The sequence below is a fragment of the Grampus griseus genome (genome assembly GCF_964374135.1).
Source record: "Grampus griseus genome assembly, chromosome: 1".
NCBI lineage: Eukaryota > Metazoa > Chordata > Mammalia > Artiodactyla > Delphinidae > Grampus > Grampus griseus.
In genome coordinates this window covers 81,470,262-81,489,876 of record NC_139017.1, presented here as the reverse complement: position 1 = coordinate 81,489,876, position 19,615 = coordinate 81,470,262, and the positions used below count along the sequence as shown (strand labels likewise).

Sequence of the window (19,615 nt, the reverse complement as noted above, 5' to 3'; positions counted from 1 at the left end):
CTCCAGGCAATGTACTCATTTTAACTGACCTTCACCTGCCTTGCACTGGACTCGTTTATGGAGCTTGTCCACCCACATGCCCTCGAAGAGAAAGTCCCACCTCCATCCAGTCCCTGTAGCTGAAGCAGATACTTATTATACTAATTGCCACTGCTGATGAGCCATGGACAGCTTGCCCAAGGCCACCGTTTAGAACTAGCCTGTGGCTTCCACAGCCTGTCTTGAAAAGATGGCTCATTCAGATAGCTCTCACGGGAACCAGGAACTGGGAAACTGAGAGACTGAGCAAGTTAGCAATGGAGCTGAAGGGAGAGGGATGCTCTGATGTCAAACTGATTTTAAAAATCACACCAAAGCTAATGTTATGACGAGGTAAAGCCTATCCTCTGTAAAACAAAGGACAAGGAAGTTGGTTGGTGGGGAGAAGTGGACAGCGTATATGGATGGAGAGACACAGAGGTACTCAGAGAGAGAGGAAAATAAAGGGGAGGGGCTGAGGGGAGAGCCCCACGCCTTCCAGGGTTTTCTGAATTTCCCAGGAAACTTTGCTGGATCTCTGTTCCTTACAGTTACCTGATCCTGTTTGAAACTCTCCTTCTCATCAACCTTTAAAAAGGAAACTTGTGAACCAATTGGTCCTTCACCTTTTTAGTTTTATCCCATTCTTCCTCTTGTGACCTAACTAATCCAAATGCTGGAACTAAGAGAAAAGTGAAATGGGAAGCAAGAAGTCAGGATATTCCACAAACATAAGAACCAGACTCTGAATGGTAGAACTTGACTACATTGTGCTGAGACCTGGGCTTTCATCACCTCTCTGCTCCCCTCTGTGGATAAAGGCAGAATTGAGAGTATATTTCATCCTATAAACTGTAAAACCAGAGGCAAAACGAAATTCTTTCTTTCCTCCTTCCATTTCATGACTATGAACCAAACACATCAATCCACTTCCTTACAAAAGATATATTTTTTTCTGATTCAGCAACCTGCTCTACTTAAGTCTAAGGTGTTCTAAACACCTGGATCCTTCCTGTAAAATGCCAGGCAGGTGGTTTGAGTGAGAAAAGCCAGAGGGGGCAGTCATTTTGCTATAGGTTACCTAAAAGACTACCACGTTTCTCCTTCACACTAATTTGCTTCAGGCCAGAGCAGTGTCAGTTAACAAAGACTGAGGGCCCCTTCTCCCTTTCTGAGCCCACAGTCATGAGCCCCTGGAACAGCACAGCTGATGGAGGCACTGAGGATAGTTTCACCTTAGGCTGTTTGGCTTTCAAAGCTCCTTCAACCATCCACAGAGACGGGTCCCCAGGGCTCCTCCCTGAGTCCTCTTGCCTTCTACATGCTGTTGTTCTACTCTGCTTGGCAAAGCACGGAACGTGAGTTAGCAAAGAAGGACCGTGGTGCAGTGCTTACGCCCCTGGACTCTAGACACAAACTTCTATGGTTCAAGTCTTGCCTGTGCCACTTACAAATAAATAGAACTCTCTGAACCTCAGTCTCCTCATCTGTAAGATGTGGATGGTATTATTAGTTTCAACTGTAGGACTGAGTTAATATCTACGAAAGGTCCAGGATAGTGCCTAGTACATAATGCACCATGTGTTTGCTAAATCAATAAACAAACGTGCTCCAAGCAAAGGGAACTCCTCCTCCTGACAGAACAGCCAGGCTGGTGGAAACAGAGCTTTGCTTGCAAAGAACTGAATTGCGTTTCAGGTTATAAAGTGATATTTTTCCTTGCAGGAAATTTCCATTTGCTAATTCATCTCTACTAGACCACTGAATATTTTAAAGTAAGGGAGTGTTTCAAATTACAGGCAACTTATTTTTAGGAAAAAAAAAGGAAATTGAATACAGAAATGTACCATTTATGTAGAGGTTAATTAACTGGCAATTTAGAGCATGGAAATCAGCAACAACAACAAAAAAATAGAGGTAGTCGTGCCAAAAGACCTGGGCTGAATCCCAGTTCTGCAAGCTTTTAATTGTTTGACCCTTGGCAGGGTCCTTCCTCTCCCTGAACTTCAGTATCTGCATGATGGGGACGTTTTTCCCCAGCTCACAGGGTGGTCATGAGGATGAAGTAAGAAACATAGCACAATGCGGGATATAGTGTGTGGCACTTAATGACTCAACAAATGTTTGAACTTGAACCTGAAAATAATTTCCGCAGAGCTCAGACACACAGCCCTTCAGTGTTTGGCTCAGGACCTAATGACCTCTTCTTTAGGCAAAATTCAAGCCAGGTCACCTGATCACCTACAAAGGGGGAAACTCACTGACAAGGGATAAAAGAGACAGGGCTAAAAGAGATGCTAAATACATAAAGAAAAATAGAACATTTAATAAAAATAAGACAAAATTCCAAAGTTTGGTAGCCTAGGGCCCTTTTGTGTAGATAAAAACAGCTCTGGGACCTGAGTTGCCTCTGAGGGATTCCCTACCTCACAGCCCAGTGTGATGATTCACACTGACATGTCTAAAGCCTCTTGGCAATACACAAAGATACACAAATAGTATCTCTGAAAGACCCTGTTAGGACTGCATGGGCCTGCACCCCAGGGGAAAGGCACTTGGAGGAGGGAATCACCATATTGTCTCAGGTTATTTGAAAATGAACCACAAGACTAGGAAAGAGGCTGCCTGAGTTCCCAGCTCCTCGTGACAGGGCTTAAAAGATTCGAAAGGCCTGGGAGGATACGTTTTCACTAACCGTATAGGGGAAGAAGCATTCGGAGCTTAGTTATATACTGGACAGGAAACAGTCTCCCCTTAAAGAGGGACAGAGGGCCCGTGACAGAAAGGGCTGGTTGGGAAGGTGGGAATGGTCCCACCACAGGGCAGGTCTCCAGTAGAGACACCCAGGACAGAAGGCAGGCAGCCCTTGGTCACAGGTGGCTCAGTGCTTGGCTGCTAGGGCCAGATGTCTGGGTTCCAACCCAGGTCTTCCTCTTATTGTTTGCATGACCTCCTGCTTAATCTGACTTAATCTCTTCAGTGTGAAATAAATACCTGACAGCATTGTTATGAGGGCAATTATGTTAATACACGTGGAGCACTTAAAAGACTGCCTGGCACACTGCAATAATTTGACCAATGTTAGCTACTGTATTGTCAAATGCATCTTTCGTATACATTTTACTTTCCTGTACTTCTAATAATGGATGATCGGGTTACCTCAACTCCACTTACCGAAGACAATGTTGTGATGAACACTTTCAGACTTTCACTCAATATACATTTATTGAGTGCCTAATACATGCCGGGCAACGTTTTCCTTTAGTCTTGTGCAAGAGCTAGTTTCCCAGAGACATACAACCACGATGGGGTTACTTACCTAAATTCACTGAATGCTGGTCACCTGCTCACACATTTACACGTCTGCTGGCAGCACACGAGGGCTCCTGTTTCCCCACACCTTTGCCAACACCCAGTGTCATCAGATTTTTAAAATTTTTGCCAATCTGATTGGCAAAAATAGTATGTAAATTTTCATTTCTGTGGAGAGTGAGACTGAGCATATACTTGTTAGCTGTTCCTATGTATTTTCTGAGAATTATCTATATATATTTTTTAACTGTTTTTCTATTGGGCATCCTGTCTTTTTGTTGTTGTTGGTTTGAAGTTGTTTCTTATATATTTTAGATATGTAGCACTTGCTAATTTTGGGTATTGGAAATATCTTCTGTCAAGTCATCACTTTTTTATTACCTATGTTTAGATTTTCTTTTTTAAAAAATTTAGTTATTTTATTTATTTACTTTTGGCTGTGTTGGGTCTTCATTGCTGCCCGTGGGCTTTCTCTAGTTGCGGCGAGCGGGGGCCCCTCTTTGTTGTGGAGCAGGGGCTGTAGGCACGTGGGCTTCAGTAGTTGCAGCACGTGTGCTCAGTAGTTGTGGCTCACGGGCTCTAGAGCACAGGCTCAGTAGTTGTGGCGCTCAGGCTTAGTTGCTCCGTGGCATGTGGGATCTTCCCGGACCAGGGCTCGAACCCATGTCCCCTGCATTGGCAGGCGGATTCTGAACCACTGCGCCACCAGGGAAGCCCCTAGATTTTCTTTATTGGACAGAAACCCTGTGGTACACTCAGCTCAACTCCTGACTGGACTGACTTAACCCTCTATATCTATGGCCTGTCACAAAAAGAAGTTTACCTATTTCTGGACATAAACACTATTTATCTCAGTCTCAACTTTCTTCCACACACAATGTCCAGCATTCAGTAAAATATTATAGGACATACATCAAACAGAGAAAGACAAATACTGTATGACATCACTGATATGTAAAATCTAACAAATACAACAAACTAGTGAATATTACATAAAAGAAGCAGACTCACAGATATAGAGAACAAACTAGTGGTTACCAGTAGGGAGGGAGGGGCAATATAGGGGTGGGGGAGTGAGACGTACAAACTGTTGGGTGTAAGATAGGCTCAAGGATGTATTGTACAACATGGAGAATATAGCCAATATTTTGTAATAACTGTAAATGGAAAGTAACTTTAAAAAACTGTCTTAAAATTTCTTTTTAATTTAAAAAAAGTCGTAGAACTAAAAAGAAAAAAACTTATAGGACATACAGAAATCAAGGGTAAGGAAAACAGTGCCAAGACATAAAACAATCAAAGAATCAGATCCAGATATTCAAATTATCAGACAGGGACTTTAAATAACTATGATGCATATGCTGAAGGATCTAATGGAAAAGGAGGACAAGAAGCATGAGGGAATTTCAGCAGAGATGGAGAACATAATGAGTCCAAAAGTTACACATTCTATTTTTATTCTTCCAGTTATTTACCTAAATTATTAAGACGTTTGCTTATGATGATTTTTTTTCTCTCAGTTATTTTGTTTTGTTTCTCTCTTGATTTTATTGTTTGTTTGTACAGTTTGGCCAGTTCATTAAGCTCTCTTTCACGTCTTTGGCATACCTAGAGCTGAGATTGAGGGACAAAACAAAGTTTGCCATCTTGTCAGGAAAACGAAACTTCCTCCCATGCCTCACCTGTCATCATCAAGCAGTGACTGCTTTAAAGGAAGTGGCCTTCAGTAAAAATATCAAGAAAGCACCACAGGGCTTAGTTAAATGCAGGATCTATATGGGTTTAAGAAAAGGGTTAATTAAGCAAAAGGGTTAATTTGCTTTTTGTTCAAGTAGAGTACCTCATTCTCTGATAATGCCACAAAATAAAATGTTGCCTACACTTAAACAATAATATTTCTAACAGGCAGTCAGATTAGAAAAACAAAACAAGTTCATTGTCTAATAATTATATTATTTGTTCTAAAATTAGGTATTTTTTTCACTCAGTAATATCAAAGTCAGACATTATTTATTATGTCAATGGTCACATACCCTGAAATACTCAGGTCAGATCAGATTTTTTTTTTTTTTTTGCGGTACGCGGGCCTCTCACGGTTGTGGCCTCTCCCGTTGTGGAGCACCGTCTCCGGACGCGCAGGCTCAGCGACCATGGCTCACGGGCCCAGCCGCTCCGCGGCATGTGGGATCTTCCCGGACCAGGGCACAAACCCATGTCCCCTGCATTGGCAGGCGGACTCTCAACCACTGCGCCACCAGGGAAGCCCCCGAGACTCTGAGTTTTTAAAGGACTTTCAGAAATGTTTGAGATCTGAAAAAAAATTGTCTCTCAAATACCAAAAGAAAATTACATGTTTGATATGCTATGGAGTAGGGTAATGGGGTTCCAAAGGAAAAGTATTTAGAACATATGCAAGCCCTAAGCCAGCCTTGAACCTCCTGGGAATGATCTTCCACCTACTTTGTTCTTGGTCTATAGCTTGTTTATTGAGAGCACTGGCTGATAGAGTACAATGGAGAATAACAGAGAATTAGAACATTTAATGCTGAAAGCTACAGTGGAGACCATCTATTCAGGTTTTCAAACTGTGCCTCAGATACAGAAGGAAGGTTGAGGCACTGGGGCCCTGGTCTACCCTGCTCCTGTTTGTACCCCCATCTCCTACAACTCCCTGCCCTGACTGCTATCAGAACAGCTCCACTTGGATCTGTTTAATGTATTGGGATTTGTAAAGTTTTGTTTGGAAAACGAGTTCACTGCTTAGTATTAGAAAACCGCTGATCTATTCTGACTTCATCATTTTACTAATGAGTGCCCTGAGGCACAGCGAATTTAAATAAGTTATCCAAGGTCTCCCAAGTAGCTAAGAAAGCCAGGTGTTCTGAGTCTCAGTTCAAGACTCCTTCCTTAGGCAGAGACTGACGAATCCCAGATACAAGAAAACAAGTTTATTCCAAAATCTGTCCCTGACCTTGTGTTGAGAAGGTGTTATTTCTGTCCTGGGAGGCATGTGGGCTTTGCTAGGGCAGCTGTGCATGGTTCCATCACCACCTCCCCATGTGCGCCTTTCCAGCCATGGACTTGCAGGAGATCTTTTTGAAGGGCTCAGAGAGCATCTGTGAAGCTAACCAGGGGAATAAAAATCATTTTATCTCATTTTTAGTACATGGGTTATCCTCCAATTCTCATCCCTTAAGAGAAAGTTCTTGTTTCCCATTGAAGAAAAACAAAGATTTTTAAAATTCCTATAAAAACAAAGATTTACAGCTTACAAGAAAACTAATAAGCAAAAATACAACAAAACCAGAAAGTATATAAAGAAGTAAAAGCGTGCATCTGTGGTGGCGAAGAACCACCATTGACTAAGTTTTGTTAGTCATCCAAACAGGCTATGTAACCCACACAGTAGCTGCTAGCCACATTGGCTTCTGAGCACTCGAAATGGGGCTGGTCCAAACTGAGATGCACCGGAGGTGCAAAATATACACCAGAATCAAGATTTAATACGCAAAAAAATTTGAAGGAATGTAAAATCTCTCAATAATTATTTATTTTATTGATTCGTGTTGAAATAATATTTTGGATATATTGGGCTAAGTAAAGTGTATCATTAAAATTAATTTCACTTATTCTTTCTGCTGTTTTTAACGTGCCTACTAGAAAAATGTTAATTATGTATTTAAATATAATGCTTGTGTTATATTTCTATTTGGACAGCACTGGGCTGGAAGTAACTAATTCATGTCCATGGCAACTGAGCTGAGAAAGCTGGGGTTCTTTCCAGGAATAGCTTCCTCCCTCCATGGTCCTGGCCTGAAACTAAGGTCTCCATCAAAGAGCAGCTCCAGGCTCTTCACTCAGGCTCTCAAATTATGTGCCTTCAGGGCACATTAAAATCATTTGCATCAGAAACCTGACTTAACCTGAGGATATGTCATTTAGCAGGTTTTCAGGGTTATGAGATAACAATCTAAAGGGCAAATTCCATTTAAGTTGATTTTCAAGTACTGCTTCTGTGGTGTCAAAGCAAAAACCTCCCTACAGTGAATTTCTACTTTCAAAGTAGGTGGTATTAGATCTGTTAAAAGCAGAAACATACTAAAACCTATGTTGCTCAGGACTTTACCTAACAGAAATCTCTGGAAGTTTTATTTTTTGTCATCTCTAAAACAAACCTTTAATCAGATAAATATTTTAGTCTCACGGGAGATGCCTTTCAAAAGAAATGCCTGACATAAAACAAAACTGAAGTGTTTTGTTGGTTTAGGATATACTTTCTCTTTTTTATAAAAGCGAAGTTTTGGTCTGTGAGAAATGAGAGGCACTACATTTAGAGCTGAAGTTTGGTTAACACTGAAAATTGCTAGAGCTCTGAAGAAAAGAACAATTATGAAGAGCGTGTTAGAGTTCTAAAAATAAACCAAACCCAAAACAAACAAATAAAGCACTTGCTTTTTTTTTTTTTTTTTAGCGGTATGCGGGGCTCTCACTGTTGTGGCCTCTCCCGTTGCGGAGCACAGGCTCCAGACGTGCAGGCTCAGCGGCCATGGCTTACGGGCCCAGCCGCTCCGCGGCATGTGGGATCTTCCCGGACCGGGGCACGAACCGGTGTCCCTTGCACCGGCAGGTGGACTCTCAACCACTGCGCCACCAGGGAAGCCCAGCACTTGCTTTTTTAAAAAGACAATATGATAGACATTCAAATTTGAAATGGACCCATGATAGGCTGAGTAATGGCCCTCAAAGATACAAACATCCTAACCCCTGGAGGCTGGAAATGTGACCTTATATTGCCAAAGGGACTTTGCAGGTGTGATTAAGGAAGGATCCTGACAGAGGGAGATTATCCTGGATTATCCAGGGAGGCCCTAAATGTAGTCACAAGTGTCCTTACAAGAGAAAAGTAGAGGGAGATTTGACTACAGAAGAGAAGGCACGAAGACCACAGACCACGAAGCAGAGACCTGAGTGATGTAACACAAGCCAGGGAATGTCAGCAGCCGCCAGAAGTTGGAAGGGGCAGGGAATAGATTCTCCCCTGGAGCCTCAAGAAGGAACAAGCCCTGCTGACACCTTGATTTTAGTACCATTAGACTCACTGCAGACTATGGCCTCCAGAACTGTAAGAGAGTAAACTTCTATTGTATTCAGTCACTACCTTTGTGGCAATGGGTAATGGCAGCAATAGGACCCTAATACAGGACCCCAGTGACTTCACAAAATTAACTTAGAGGCTGAATTTTTTCCCCTTCAATCACATTAGTTTTTATAGGCTTAAAGCATGGAAAATAGAAATCTCTAAGATAAAGGTCTTGGGAGAACACAGATCAAAGGGTAAAGTGCTCTAAATGGCATTTGCCCTCTCATCTATCCTTAGCTTTTATCCCACTCTCTAGCCTTGGATTCTCCATCCCCTTGTCCTTTCTTGCCCTCCCTCTCCCAATATCCTCCACCCCAAGATTAGCAACCCATCCAGATGCAACTTCAGATGTACTTTTGTGTCTGACTTGCCAAACCTCTATAATGTTAACAGAAACATTCCAATTTTCCTTGTGAAATCATCTATGGTATAATAATAAATGTAACTAGCAGCTCATGGTTTATAATAAATATTAATTCATTTATTCAGCAAATTCTTATTGAGTACCAGCTATGCCCTAGGCACTATGTTAGATCCTGGCAGAACAGCAGGGAACAAGGTAGATGTGGTCCCTGCCTTCATTTACAGATTAGTAAAGGAGATGGACTACAGCAAGTAAACATATAAATACATAAAAGGACCAAGTGTGGTTAAATGCTGTGACAGAGACAAAGAGAGTACAGTGCCAGGGAATAACAGAGCTGGCCTGTCTTAGGAAATGGCATTTGTCTTGTAAAGAGCAGGGTTGGGGGAAGACAGCATCCCACATGGAGAGACAGCACCCAAGGACCCAGGTGGGGCAAGAGCTTAGTGTGTGTCAGAGATGCAAACAAACCCATTTGGGCAGAGCACAGCAGGAAGGGAGGACAAGAGCACAAATGAAGTTAGGTAGGCAGGGGACAGATGACCTAGAGATTCAAGGGTAATGGCAGACATCGCTGGTCCCTTTTCTCCTGGTGAACAGCCTGGAAGTATCAGGAGCTGGAAAGCCTCTAGCTAAGAAATATGCCAGTAATTGAAGCCTTACCAGTAGAGATGCATTCCTTTAAGTTTGGAAATTTTATCTGAATATCTTCCACCCTCCAGGAAGCATTTTAAACCATTATCAGTTAACACTTTGGTGGGAATTAGTTTCCTGGACTCCTTTCTTTGATTCAACATTTACCGCATGTCCTCTTGTGCCAGACAGCCCCATTTGGGGTACTACACGGATATGAAGGATAGGAGAGAGCCTGGCCCTGCTCTCACGGAGCACAGTGGTAGTAAAGTGCTATGAGGGAAAATCGTAGGGAGCAAATGAGAGTGGCTCACAGCAGGCCCCAGACTGATCTGGGCAAAGGAAGAGGGCTTCAGGGAGGAAGTGGCACTTAAACAGGAAACTGAAGGATGAATAGGAGTTGGCCAGGTCAGTGTGTGTGTAGCGAGGAACTGAAGAGGAGTACTCCTGGTCTGTCTGGAGTCCTATGGAATTAGGACACTAGAAGAGCTGAGAGAAGTCCAGTGCGTAGAGATTGAAAGTGAGGATGGAAGAGAGAGGACTGCATGGGTAACCTTGGAGGCCCTGGTAAATGAATTTGGACTCTACTCTAAAAACAAAGAGAAGCTGTTAATGGGTCATAAGCAGAAGAGTTATAGGCTCAAGTTTGCATTTCAAAAAGATCACCCATGTTTTGGTGCAGAGAATGGGATTGGAGGTAAATAAGAGTGAAAGTGAAAGAACATTCAGAAGGCGATTGCTGGCTTTCAGGCAGGAAATGATGGTGGCTTGGATGAGGATGAAGATTTCCTAATTGCAGAGCCTACTTAATCTTTGCATTTACATTTATTTACAATTTAGATTAAATATCAAGTCTTTATCAGTTATGTTGGTCAGATATTGAGTATGATTTTTATGCCTTTGCGAAGAAGTAGAGTATTATTTTTTATATAAGTGAAATTAATTTCAGTCTCAAGCCACATTCTTCTGGAATTCGTAAATTTGACTTCGGTCAATTTGCGGGGCGGGGGGCGGGTGGTTTCTCCACTTCTTCCTTGGTATGTATCTGAATTTGGGGAAGAAGCTATGCTGAGATCTTGTACAAAGTGGGTGTCGGGGGAACCAATCTTGTCTCCTTGATTGTGTTCTACTCTGAAATCCACTGACACATCCTTGGTCACATATCTCTCTTCTGCTCTAGAATCATGCTTGGTATGTAGGACCAATAGTTTCTTGTTGGATCTCGGGGACAGGTTCAAGAATATTTAGAAGGAAAAAAAATGATTGTATTTAATGATTCATATACACTGAGAGCGAAGCTTCAAGAATGACTTGTAGATTTTTTTTGCATTAGAAACTGGATGGTGCCTTTCAACGAGACAGGAAACTTGGGAGAGGAGCAGGTGCAGGGCAGTGGGCTGGAATCACATGGTCACTTTAGAACATGATGTGTTTGAAATATTCAAGATGAGATATTGAAGAAGTGATTGGTAATGGGGGAGTCTGAAGCTTGGAAAACATCTGGGGTTGAGAAAATACACACACACACACACACACACACACGGTGTTTTCAGTGTAAAACAGAAGGTAGTGGAGGCTTTGGGACACCATGAGATCCCCTGGAGAAAGAGAAAGAGGGCTTTGGAAAAAGTCTGAGGAATATTCAAAGATTGGGCAGAAGGAGAACTGGCAAAATATCCATGGAGGTAAGAGGAAAACAAGAATGGCATGAAACAAAAGTCTCAAGAAGAAAGTCTTTAAAGGTGGGAGTGGTGAACAATATTAAATGCTACTGTTGTTCAGTCAAGTAAGATGAAAACTGAAAAGTATCCTCTGGACTAAAAAGTCCTTGGTGATCCCAGAAAGAGCGATTCTAGGGTATGGAAAAAGCAAAAGCCAATTGGTGTGAAGAGTCTACCATGAACATGTGGGGCAGTCACTAGACACTTCAGAAGAGTCATGCCCTTGCAGGAGGCCTAAATTAGCCCTGCAGTAGGGGCTGCTCCAAACCCACTCCAACAAAGCTTAAGAAAAAGCTTCAAAAGGTCAAGCTGATGCACAAATAAATAAACTGCCTGCTAGGACAAAGGCTAACAAGCTTTAACTAAGACAGCAACATCCAGTGGTCAATAACAAAACTTCACAATTTATAGAATCCAATAAAAAATCATTTACACGCACCCCAATGTTCACAGCAGCACTGTTTACAATTGCCAAGACGTGGAAGCAACTTAAGTGTCCATCAACAGATGACTGGATAAAGAAGAAGTGGTATATATATATATATAATGGAACATATATATATATATAAAATAGAATATATATATAGTGGAATACTACTCAGCCATAAAAATGAATGAAATAATGCCATTTGCAGCAACATGCATGGACCTAGACATTATCATACTAAGTGAAGTAAATCAGACAAAGACAAATACCATATGATATCACTTATATGTGAAATCTAAAAAAAATGATACAAATGAACTTATTTACAAAACAGAAATAGACTCACAGACATAGAAAACAAACTCATCATTACCAAAAGGGAAAGGGGTGGGGAGAGATAAACTGGGAATTTGGGATTAACAGATACACACTGCTACATATAAAATAGATAAACAACAAGGACCTACTGTATAGCACAGGGAACTATAACCAGTATCTTATAATAACCTATAGTTGAAAATAATATGAAAAAGAGTATATATATATATATAACATATATACATATAACTGAATCACTTTGCTGTACACCTGAAACATTGTAAATCAACTATACTTCCATTTTTAAAACCTCCTCCCAAATTAAAAATCACTATATATAAGAAGCAAGGAATTGGGACTTATAACCAGGAGAAAAAATCAATCAATAGAAACAAACCCAGAAAGGAAGAGATAAGAGAATGAGCAGATTAGCAGACAAAGACTTCAAAATAGTTATTAGAAATATGGCCATATATCGGGGAAAATATGACTACAATGAGAAGTGAAGATATAAAAAAGAATATATAAGCAATCATATTTCTTTTTCAGTAAGCACCACCGCCCCACCAAAAAAACTATAACCTGCCCTGCAGCCTCTTTTTTGCAAAAGATTTTATTTTTCTATAACTTTGTACTTTTGTTTCCTTGTATGGAAGTATTTTAAAATTGCCTTGGGAACTATATCATATGTAATTTTAAAAGGAAGTTTAAAGTGACCTTGATAGGTGCTGGGGAAGGAGGGAGGGAGGTGTGATAGTGATAGAATTCCAGATGCACTTTTGCCCTGAATTGACATTGTTTGTAGAAAGTACAAGACTTCCTGGTCTCTGAGCACAGAGCAGATGAGCACAGAACAGACTAGAGCTGCAGGGATGACCAGGTTGTGTGTTCTCCTGAACAGGCTGGTGTCTCGGGTCCACCTGCCTATTGGTCCCTCTGAACTAAGGTCTAACAGTCCTGAGCCTTATTGTGGCAGAACTCTCATAAATGCTGGCCACATTCTCCTTTAACCATCCTTTGAGAGCTTTAATAGTACTTTTAAAGGTATACTTAAAGTTAAAAGAAATATTACTTAAAAGGAAAACATTAAAGTTCAGGAGCTCATCTGGTGTATTTGTGAGCATCTTTATCAGAGCTATGTTGAGTCTTGGGCACATCAGCAATTTAAGGTAACAGGAGAAAGACCAGATCTTCTCACCTAGCTCTGCATCCCCATTAAGGAGGTATAGGTTTCCCCTAAGGATATTCATCCCATAAACAGTGATCTCAAAGCTGAATTTTCAAATTTGATATCTCCCATATTATCAGCTTTTCCAAGATTGTTCATACAGTCAAGAACTCATGGGAGCTCACATTACTTTAGTTCATAGATCACTTTAGTTCTAAAGCACTACTAGAAACCTTAAACTTTAAAATTATAAATGATAGGACATATTTTTATTTACACTCATTTAACTGAAAACTTATTTATTTCTGCACAGCCCCATGCCAGTAAGGGAATTAGAAGTCGTGTTTTTAGCTATTCCCTGGATGAAGGGAAAAGGAAATGTGGGTCTCAGTTGACTGCACCAAGCTGTCATGCTTATATTTGGTGCCGCTGGTCACATGTTGGCAGGGCCAGAAGAGAGCCCCAGGACTAAATCCATCCTTACCTTCTATATCCTGCTTCAAATAAAACATCTCCATCAGCACATCTTCTCCCTGTGCAAAACACTTCACTGAATAGAAAACTTCTCTGCTTAAGTGATTTCTCGTTATCAGCTTGTATTTTGACATCCAACAAACTAAAACTAAATTTTTAGTCTGAAGCAATAACTTTCCATTATATGTTATTTCAAGAAGCACCCATCTCCTTGCAACAGAGCATGTATTTATCTCATAAACACATACACGGCTGAAAAGAGCAATGACAAAAATAAAAACATAAACACAAAATGACTCAGGTATCTTTGATCAAATATCTTTATTATCAGTTATATTAATTTATTTTATGCCATAGACATTTTGCTCCTAAAATCTCATCTTCTTTCACTTACTTTAGTTCTTCATTTTATCCTCAATGGACCTGTCTCATGTCTTGACCATGGGAAGAAGATGCTGAGGAAAAGGCAAGCTGGTCACCAGGATGCTGTAAATGGCAATGACACATCATTAGGAACACCGTCATATAACAGACCAGGCCGAGAATACATCATTAAGAACCCAGACAGAAGATCATCATCTTCCATCATCATCTGAAATTAAAAAGCACCTCCAAAGGAACTGTTTACTGCTTTGTCTGCAAAAAGTGCTCTGAACACTAAACCAAAGAGACAAAAACATCCTTTAGCAGATCGTTGGAGCACTTAAGGAGGTGTAAATTGTAATTAGCCATATGTTAGACTTTCACAGCCCAATATGAAAGAAGCCTGATGGTGCAAGATCTCTGTGGCCCAGTTTTTCAGGTCAAAAGCAGAATGGCTGTTGAGTAAGGAATAATCCACAAAGGAAAGCTACAGTGCTATTCCATTCTCTGGCTTCAAACACAACAGATGAGAAAGCCTTCGGCACGTGTTTGCGATTGCAGTCATGTCTCTGAGTTATTAGGGAGGGAGGGCCCCTATTGAGCTAAAGTCCCAACCTTAAAATCGTGGATCTGGGGACATTTACTCTGTTTACAAAGGAATCAGAGTGTAAATGTGTTACAAAGATAATATTGTTCTATATTAATATTTCCAGATAAGAAAAAATGGTTCAGAGATGGGGCCTGTACCAGAGAGTGGAATCTGTTAGTAAAAACAAACAAACAAAACAAAAACAAAAAACAACTCACAAACTTTTGAGAACTTGGTTTTAGTTACTGCTGTGCTAACTAATTATGTGGCTGGCAGTATGTCCCGGAATCATCTTAAACCTATTATCTAACTTCCCATAGCCTAAATTTAACATTTTTATAATGTGGCGGGGTGGGCTCAGTGATTTCTAAAAAATGGCATTCAAAATGTGTGTGTGTATGAGTGCACCCTCTCCAGTACCCTCATTGTCCTGAGGAAAAGCCATTAACTTCGGGCTTCCTCGTGGCGCAGTGGTTAAGAATCCGCCTGCCAATGCAGGGGACACAGGTTTGAGCCCTGGTCGGGGAAGATCCCACACGATATGGAGCAACTGAGCCTGTGCTCTAGAGCCCATGAGCCACAACTACTGAGCCTGAATGCCACAACTACTGAAGCCTGCATGCCTAGAGCCCGTGCTCCGCAACAAGAGAAGCCACTGCAATGAGAAGCTTGCGCACTGTAATGAAGAGTAGCCCCCGCTTGCCGCAACTAGAGAAAGCCCACACGCAGCAATGAAGACCCACTGCAACCAAAAATAAATAAATAATTAAAAAAAAAACCCATTAACTTCATTGGGTTTGCACAAGGTCCTGTGACCAAAAAAGGTGAAGGAAAATGAATGAAATACTGCCATTTGCAGCAACATGGATGGACCTATCATACTAAGAGAAGTCAGGCAGAGAAAGACAAATACCATATGATATTGCTTATATGTGGAATCTAGAATACAACACAAATGAACTTATTTACAAAACAGAATAAGACTCACAGACATAGAAAACAAATATATGGTTACCAAAGTAGAAAAGGAGTTGGGGAGGGATACATTAGGAGTTTGGGATTAGCTGATACAAACTACTAAATATAAAATAGATAAACAACAATGACCTACTGTATAGCCCAGGGAACTATATTCAATATCTTGTAATAACCTATAGTAGAAAATAATCTGAAAAGTATACATATATATATATACATATATATGTAAAGCTAAATCATTTTGCTGTACACCTGAAACTAACATAAGATTGTAAATCAACTATAATTCAATTAAAAAAGGTCTTTATTAGACAAAGGTGAAAGAAGAATCTCAGGCCTGGTAGGAGGGGCAAATAAAACTGAGACTATTCAAAATCTTGCACTGAAACAGATAATTGAGGAGGATTTGATTTGCTGTTTGGCTGAGAATAAGATATTCTTCTCATTCATATGAAAACCGATGAAGATGAGTTTATATCATTTAAGATGCAATATGATCTTCAGGCTCAAATAGCTGGATGCCAGTAAATTAAGGATTAACTTGGTTCTGAAAATTCATGTGAATTTGTGCACTCATGTAACTTTCTACTAAGTGACTCTCACTACTATAGGGAGATAACAAGATCTGGCTAATTCTTCTTAAGGCAGATAAACATAGGGACAAGAGCCTTCAGACTGAAGAAGACATAATGGATACCATCCTTCTTTCTAATCTACTTAGCCACATTGTTATGTTTTAATTTGGAGCCTATTTCATGATCAGATAGTAGAGCAAGTGTGCAATTTCCAGAGTCGACAACTCCTCCTCCTCTTCCTCGCTCTCACCCCTACCACCCCATCCAGTACTGCAGCCAAGAAGAAAGTCTTCACTGGAAGGCAAGCGCCACTAGCGAGAGGAGAGGCTTTGCTGGTTTAACCCTGTATTCCTCACACCTAGAATAATATGCCCAGCACGCATTTGTTGAAAGAATTCTCATATACAACGATTTTCAGAATGGTTTCGGGATTGGTGACTTCTCCTTTTTGAGACTGAGTAGATCCAGTGGATCAAACTTGATTCTCTGAAATCTACTTTGGGTTCCTACTTTCTGAAGGCAATGTAAATTGCTGGTTTTAATTTAGAAAGCCCAGTTGGGGTTAAGACTCTTGATATGCAGGTTATCATCATGTTTGCGCAATACTTAACCAACTCAAGTGGTTCAGGCAATTCCAATAGCACCCAGATTTTAATCCTGGGGAACTTTGGGGCATTTGGCAAATTTTTATCCATCCTACTGAATTATATAGCCTCAAATGATAGACGTCCATGAGTATGGCAAATTCGTCATTTCAGTCTGTATTCCCTAGTTGTAAAACTTCCCTGCATAAGAAATAGCAGCAGCATAGCGGCAGTAACAGCAACAACCCTGACGTTTTCATTAAAGTTGGGCACTCAGGAATGAATCTGTTGAATTAAATGAATGTCCCATTCTCTAAGCTCAGTGCTTCTTGGGACAGCATGTAATACTGGACTCTTAGCAAGCAAAACACTCTATGATCTAAATTCAAACGTAAGTAATGGCTAATTTCATATTTCATCTCTTTCTGCTGTAACCTAAAAATAGAACTTCAGACCTAACTCTATTCATACTCTTTTGTTGCTAAGGTTTGAGACATGGAAATGGCCAATTCCTCCATATCAGATTTAGATCTAATTTAGTATATGCTTTCACCCACTTACAGACGGTTTTTGAATGACAGTTGTTGGTTTGGAGGGCCAGAACACGGAGACACGTCCATCTCACCGCTAATCCATTATCGTTTTGCTTTTCCTCCCTTTGTCTTCTTGCTCCTTCCTCCCAGACATCTGTCCTCAAAATCTGGCTTCCTTGTGATCTGGTCACTCCCATCACATTTGCTGTGTTTATATCAACTTAATGTTGACAGAGGTATTTGGACTTTGGCTGTCTTTATTAAGGCATGTTGCTGTAACATACTAACAAAGAGTTATCTCAGCATAAAGGTTTATGCAGAAGGAAAAATGTTCTTTAGATTTTTTAAAAAGACTAACTCTGGGTACATTTAGGCTGGTATACAACACTGATTTCCAAGGATTTGAAACAACACTTAACACACATGAATTCTGTTATCTTGCATACCAAATTTCAGTAGCCTTCCGGGACACCAAATTACCAGTGAAGCAAAAGGCATGACACTGTGGTTAGGTGTGGAGGTTTTACAACAAAAGAAAGAAGATGACAATAATTGAGTATATTTGCTTCAAGGCTTTATGTAATTTACCAGATAAAGTTAACCTTTCTTCCTCTCATATCCCAACAAGTGTATATTTGATAGACACACTATTTTAAACATTATTTTAATTGTTTATTATTTAAAAAACCCCAGATGTTCATTACTTCTGAGTTATTAAAAGAAATACAGGTACTATAAAATTATAGTAGGAAAGGACTTAAGAAAAAGAAAAATGAGTAAAGAACGGTCAGATGGGGAAAATATGCTCTCAAAATGGAACTCTTTGCTAAGAGCCACAGATGCAATACCTTGAGCCTCAGGAGAGCTTTAATTAGTCCTGCTTTTCCTTCAGCGCATGCTCAGAAGCTCTGGCACGGACTGTAAATGAGGGCAAGGAAATCCAGCAGGGGCCTGGGTGGGTTAAGGGGGGGAAGGGCAGGATCTTAAAGGGGCAACGACCATTTAAAAGAGCAATGCCTCTAGGCCCCACCATTCCTATCTCAGGTCCTTCAACCTACCACCACCAACCTACTCTACCTTCTGTGTTCCCTACCTCAGTTAACAGTACTACCTCTGGGCTTCCCTGGTGGTGCAGTGGTTAGGAATCCGCCTGCCAATGCAGGGGACACGGGTTCGAGCCCTGGGTCCGGGAAGATCCCACAAGCCGCAAAGCAACTTAGCCCATGCGCCACAACTACTGAGCCTGTGCTCTAGAGCCCAAGAGCCACAACTACGAAGCCCGTGTGACACAACTACTGAAGCCCATGTGCCTAGAGCCCACGGTCTGCAACAAGAGAAGCCACCGCAATGAGAAGCCCGCACACCTCAACAAAGAGCAGCCCCCGCTCGCCGCAACTAGAGAAAGCCCGTGCACAGGCAACGAAGACCCAATGCAGCCAAAAATAAATAAATGAAATAAATAAATTTATATATATAAAAAAATAGTACTACCTCCATTTTCCCAGTTGTTGAAGCCAGAAACATAGGAATCATTGCTGATTTCTCTCTCGTATGCTTCTGCAAAATGAATCACTGTCAATTTTTGCAGATTTTACCATAAATTTGACTTCACTTCTCAATCCCTATTACCACTGTCCTGGTTTAAGCTTTCAGACCCTCACTGGGTCCTGCCTGGGCCCTTACAACAGTGTCTCAACTGGTGTTATGTGCATTTTCCACTGCTGCCAAATCATCTTTTAAAAATCACAACGCTCAACCTGAAAAAACACTTCAGTGGTCCCCATCACCTGCAGGAAAAAGTTGAAGCTCCTTAGCACTGCATACCTGGACTCTATCAATCCACAGACCTCATTTCTGACACTCCCAGGGTTGTATTTTCTGTTCTCACGATAACCAACTGCTTTTAGGATATATGTTCCAACACAATGTGAATTAACACGGAATATGTAGAAAAGTTTCTGACCCACTTAAAATAAACTTTTAGCGAGTAAGATGAAATAACCCAACTTCTACTTAACACTTCATTTATTTAGCTATATATCATAAAATATGGATGTATAATTTTTTCACTCTCATGCATCATAATATCAAAGGAAAATTTCAAAAGTTCAAAATATGACTCTCTTACCTATACAGAATGAACCCATGTCAATGATTTTATTTTTAATTGATGAAGGAAGCAGTAGGATGGTAAAGCTGGTTCTAAGAGCATTTGAAGAACTGGTTATTTCTAGGAAAAAAAAAAGATTGCTAGATTATATATAAAATGAATTAATGTTCTGCAGGGCAATGAAATAATAGATTATTATCTTTCCTATTAAACATAATCATTTACATCTCTACCAAAAAGAAAATCCACAAATTTACATGTAACTGCACAGTATCTAGACTCTAATTCATAGCAAATAGCCAGGTCAA

The 19,615-nt window shown here is 40.6% G+C and overlaps 1 long non-coding RNA gene across 1 annotated transcript; it reads right to left on the bottom strand.

The window, feature by feature from the left end:
• Nucleotides 1–17,460: 17,460 nt before the first annotated feature.
• Nucleotides 17,461–19,426, bottom strand: LOC309829568. The gene is made up of 3 exons (XR_014297415.1): nucleotides 19,326–19,426; nucleotides 18,689–18,754; nucleotides 17,461–17,470 (listed from the first exon to the last, which is right to left on the bottom strand). It is a non-coding gene; the product is annotated as an uncharacterized lncRNA (long non-coding RNA).
• Nucleotides 19,427–19,615: the final 189 nt, after the last annotated feature.